The sequence below is a fragment of the Panicum virgatum genome, chromosome 3K (assembly GCF_016808335.1).
Source record: "Panicum virgatum strain AP13 chromosome 3K, P.virgatum_v5, whole genome shotgun sequence".
NCBI lineage: Eukaryota > Viridiplantae > Streptophyta > Magnoliopsida > Poales > Poaceae > Panicum > Panicum virgatum.
Window position 1 is genome coordinate 22,970,323 of NC_053138.1, and position 6,000 is coordinate 22,976,322.

Sequence of the window (6,000 nt, forward strand, 5' to 3'; positions counted from 1 at the left end):
AATTTTAAAACTTATGCAAATGCAAGCAAGCACATGAATATGCACATATCAAATGCAAACAACTAAGTTCATGAGCTTGCTCCCCCCTACTTGTGTGCTCCTCTTGTCCAAGAATATTGATCCTCCTCAATATTGCTCCTCTTGATCCATGTCCATGATCGCACTCTCATCTCATCTCCCCCTTTGTCATCCAAGGATAATTCATATCTTTGTTCATTTCTCTCCCCCTTTGTCATCAATGATCATAAAAAGGGCCGAAACCACATGAGATTTGCCATGTGAAGATCAATGGCTACCACTTGAAGTTGTACCTCTTGTACTTGTAGGGTTACCACTTGAATACCCCTTGTAGGCAATCATATGAAGCGCTTGTGGTTTGATACAAAGAGTTTGACTTGGGTAGATGGTTGAGTCTTGAATCTTCATTTTTGATGGACACTTTCAAGTTGATTGGAATTGACACCACTTGTAACAACAACATGTGGAAGCATGAATACCACCTTAAAATGTCACATGTAGGACACTAGTAGGATTCTTGACCTTGATACGTTGTAGTGGGGCTACTCCCCCTATGTCAAAGTGTTTGTCAATTTACTTGAATCTTGAGCTCTTCTTGATGAGGGTAGCTTTCTTGATTTGAATTGATCACTTAAAGTTGAGGATCACTTGTGGAACCACCATTGTTGCACTAGATCTTCTTGAATGAATACCACTTGTATGACCATGTATATCACTTGTAGAGATACAATGATATACCTTTTGTTGAATCTAGTATCACTTGTAAAATTATGATGGACCACTTTGTTGAATTTGACATTGATAACCAATTCTTGAACTAGATTGTTTCCATGAGCTTCTTTATCTTTGACTTGATCTAGACTACTTGCCCAAATAATTCAACTCGGTTTGAACCAATGACAAGCTTCTTCACACCTCATTCTAAGGGTTATCTTGACAATGTTGAGTTAAACACTTGAAAGCTCATTTTCTAGATCAACTACTTGGGTTTACTAGCTCATGAACATGTCATATGTTACCACTAGATCATATCAAGCATAGAAGCAATAGTGGCATCATAAAACATTTAAAAATTATTTTATTTTTCATGAATGATCACTATATATGACTATATGCACTAATCATGTCCTTAGCATAGTATGAATGCATATGTCAAGCAATTTCACCTTGCTATGTTGGTGTAGAGGATAGTCATTAGATTCCAATTTAGCTTTCCAACTAGCATCATGAAGTCCAATTATAATAGCTTGGTGAAGACAATGAATACCAATATGAAAACCATTCTTCACCCATATGAAATGAATATCACTTATCATCAAATGCATTATCTTGTTGTGGTTGGCTTGCTTCATCTCTTTGATCCTTGCTTGCATGAGAGAATACCATTTGAATATCACTTGAATTTTCATGAATTTCTCTACTTTGGGTGTTACTTGATTTTCTTGATCAACCCATTTGATATCTTCAACTAAGCATCTCCAATGACTCTAGATCACCACTTCCATATTGGCCTTCCAAGCACCTTGCTTGTCAATCCCATTATTGGGCCCATTAGTGCGGTAGATTTTGCTCTCGCTGACGGTTGGGCCCCACGACAGCGGAGTCTCCCACGCGCGCACGGCGCGACTGTTGAGCTATCCCATCCGTCAGCCGCCGCCCACGCCGCTTCATCTACCCGAGGCTGTGGCCTGAAAAGGCGCGCCCACGCCGCACCACACAGATCGGGCCACGTCGCCCACCACCAGCGGAAGACCCGCGCGCATAACTCGCAACTCTGCGTCGTTTCCGAATCACGACAGAATATTCCCTCGAGGGGTCTCTTTACCCTCGAAGGAATCGCATTTCGAGGCCTTACTGATCAGGGGGTCGAAGCCTGGCCCTTCAGGGGGTTCGACAGGCGCCCCAGATCACCAGAGTCAGGGACTGCATGGATGTGCCGTACAAGCTACCTCGAACGCGGAGTTCGAGACATCCTACGCAGTGTTCAAGGCCAGTCGAGGGTGCCTAGAAGGGGGATCCCATCGAGGGAGAGCATCGAGCCCTCGGACCCTATCGAATGGGTCCGAGCCCCGCCTAGCGAACCTTCGCAAGTGCTCTATGTGACGTGTCTATAGACCACGAGCCGACCCTTATCGAACGGGGCACGGACGTCCGCTTGAACAACCCACTAATAGCTCACTGAAGCAGCCATAGCTCGCGGCCCGGGCATGGGTAGCATGGTGCGCTTCACCCCTCCTCCCTGCGGAAGGGCGACGAGGGTCGTAATCGAAGTCGAGGGTTCCCCTGAACGCCTTCATACGGGCCTGGGCTCGGGGGCTCCTCACACACCATGGTTCAAAACCGCACCATCGAATAAATCGACAACCGTCACTTATGAAGCTCCACGTGTATAACCGCACCCCCCCCGCTATTAGCGTACGTTCCCCTAACGGCTAAGCTAAACGCCGGGTCGCTGTACCAGCACTGAGAGTGCCGAGGCCGGCTGAAAAAGTGTCGATGCCGGCTGAAAAAGATGATGGACGGCCATCCCAGTAAAGCTACCCAGTGGGACAACGTTTTTAGCCCTTGGACGAGCACAAACACTCCTCCAAGGCCTCGGGGGCTACACCCGCGGGTGCGCTGACGCGCCCCCACGAAGGAGACTTCACAGATATTCGAGGGTCGTAACTCTATGTACACCCCTATACCCTCGATAATCCTCCCCGTAGAGAAGAAAGGGGACTTTATTGCTCAAATGCAAATAAAGATTACAAAGGGTTACCGGCGCGAAGCCATCGAAAGATACAAACACGTTGCCACCTACGTGGCAATTTTCCCTGTCTTGGGGAGTAGCGAGCAACGAAGAAAGGCACCAGGTCCCTGGCTGACGCAACAGCGAGGCTGCTAGGGATGCGAGAAGCAGCCCCCAGACCTCACAGGTCCAGCGGGACGCTCTCCTCGCAAGCCTTCTTCTAGCGTCTCCTCCACCGAAGACCACGCGGGGGGTCGAGCTGGCGGACAACGCCCTCCGCACCATCTCCCCGAGAGCAATCTTGTCACCGGGGGGACGATGCGAAAAACAGCCGCCAGACCTGGCGCCAGCGCCACGGTCAGGCGTCTCCATCCCCCTTCAGGCTAGGGGACATCGCAAGAGTAGGACCCCATGGGCCCAATGCTCCTCTGCTGATCCCACTGAAGCTGAGGGATGGTGCGCACGCCCACTCCGGTCTTCCTCCACCGCTCGCAAGCTTTCTTCTAGCGCCAAAAGCCTGAAAAAAGCCAGGCCACCCCATCCGGGGGCCGGCCACCCCATCCGGGGGCCGGCCACAAAAGGGCAGAGAAAACATTACAAAATTAGGGCGATACTGGAAGAAAGAACTGGGAGGTTGGAGAAGAAAGGGAACCCCACGACCCCTATTTATAGCTGCGCCGGGTACAAAGCTTCAAGCTTATCAAAGAGCGGAGGCTTGTATCGCCCGTGACGAAGTGGCGCTCCACGAGCAAAGGACGTCCTCGGTCCCCGCGCCGAGACACGACCAAACGAAATAAAGCAGAGCTGAGCCCCTGGACGCTAAGCGGGGCGGTGTCGGCTCTGGCCGGCTGCCCTCGAACGACGCGCCGCAAAGCAACCAGGAATGTCGGGGCCAAGGCTCTACGTGCGTGACAGCGCGATAAGAGCACCAGCTGCCGAGCAGCGGGCGCCACCGTCGCCCTGGCCCCCCTCAGCGCACGGACACGTCTTGTCCTTCAAACAAATAAAGAGGCGCGCGCCTCGAAGTACTCCCCCCGCGGGCGTACTACCCCGACCGGCGTGTTGTCACATCCGCCGGACTGGCGCTCAGGCGCGTCTGGCGGATGCGCAGCATTGAATGATCACGTCAAAGGGGAAATCACCGAATCACCCTTTGGTCGAATCCATTGACTCGACCAAAACCTCGGGGCTACTGTCGGGTACCACGATTAGGGGCACCCTAATCGGGGTACTAAGATCACTTTAAAAACACAAACACCTGTTAAGGCAACTGGGCCCACGAAGGCCCACAGCCTGCTTCCCATCCGGAAGAAAGGAAAGGACTCAAAGAAGCCTAGCATGCGGCCCATTTACATCCCCCTCGAAACCCGCGAAAACGATCTCCGCCTCGCTCGAGGGTAGCGGACCTACCTTCGAGCGGGTGACTCATTTTCCGCCTCGCTCGAGGGCTCCCCTCAGGACCCTCGACCGCACAACACACCTCCGCCTCGCTCGAGGGTAGCGGATCTACCCTTGAGCGGGTGACTCATCTCCGCCTCGCTCGATGTAACACCTGGTTTATAAAAGGACATAAACCGAGCAATCATATACATGCCAGGATCAAGTCACACGTATATACAACAGAATAAACAGTATATCACAGCACATACCACGTAAAAAGACATAATAAAACGAGTACGAAAATTATTTATTATATTAATGACAAAATGTCTGATACAGCGGAAGCGTAGAATACATATATGAAGAAACTATCGGAAGCAGGGCGCCACAGGGACGTCGACTGGGAGACAAACGCCTAGAAGTCCTCGTAGTCCTGGTAGCTCCGGGTGAACTCCCTCGCATCAGCAGGAACTGAGCAGCAGTAGCGTATCCAAAGAGGAAAAAGAGTAGAGTAGGCAAGAGTGAGTACACAACTTGTACTCAATAAGTATAACACAAACTATGAGGCTCTAAGGTTGGCTGACTCAACTGCATTAGCTTTTAGGTCTTGACGAAATTTTATTAAAGCTATTTTCTACAAGTTGGTGAATTACCATAAACCCAGTTACATAGTAATTAATCAAAATTAATCATGTTGCTACTGAGAACCAAACCACAACCACCAAGGTAACCCCGAGAGGCACCCCCTCGTCGGAAGGAGTTAACCCCACTAATCAAAAGGAGGATCTGGGCCGCTCATAACCGTGAGCACGGCTAGTATACCAGTTTTACACTCTGCAGAGGTTGCACATCTTTACCCATAAGTCATGAGCTACGCCAGTTGTTCATCACACTTCCTTAGGTGAGATGACTAGCAAACGCACTACGAGGCCTTTACAAAGAATCTCGTTGGTAAGGAGTAACCGTGAGGGTTGGATCGGCGACTATGGGGCAGGTCTAGTGGGCGTCATCGACGAGGCCACTCAGTACGAGGGACATAGAAGCTTACCACCCTTGCCCCGTCGGTAAGTTACTCCAAACCAAAAAGACCTAATTATTAAGCCAAGACCGTCCCATTCCAGTCTTGTGGTAGCGCTATTGTCCCAGGTTGTCGCTCTATGAACCGGTCCTTATGGAGAGTGGCCAACCAGGCAATAAGCACCGTGCTGGCCCCCTAAACCATGTTTCTATCAAAACCAATTTTTAATGAGAAGTGAGCCACTCAAGCCACACAGAGGGCCACTCTCAGAATTAAGTTGCATATACCATTAATCAAATTAATTAAAAAGGACCATTATGTGTTATAGCGCGGCACCTAGCACAACTAACCAAAATGCATCCCAAGGATATATATAAAGGATATAAAGTGGCTAGGAAATCCTTATAGGCATACAGTATTAAAATGCAGTATGAAAGTGTATTTAAAAGTGATAGGTTGTTCATGTTATACTTGCCTTCCTCAAAAGTTCTCCTGCTACTCAAACTGCTCAAAAGACGGCTGCTCCGGGTATTGGTACTGGGGCTCCTCAGATGGATCAGCGTCTACTCACGAACACATGGCCAGAACAATGCACAACAATAAGCATACAAGAAAACACTAACAAAAGCTAAGAAACAGTACATCAATACATTAAAACAGCACACTAAACTAGTCTAAAGCTATTCTACGCATTACAACGATCGCGAGGACGTAAAGAACGCCTAAAACGGAGCTAAAACGCATATTCTAGGCTAAAAACAAGTTCTAGGGGCTTATCTGCGTGAAAAACTAAGTTCCAGGGGATTTTCTGCAAAAACCGAGGGCCTAAACATAATTAAACCAAAACTCTGGG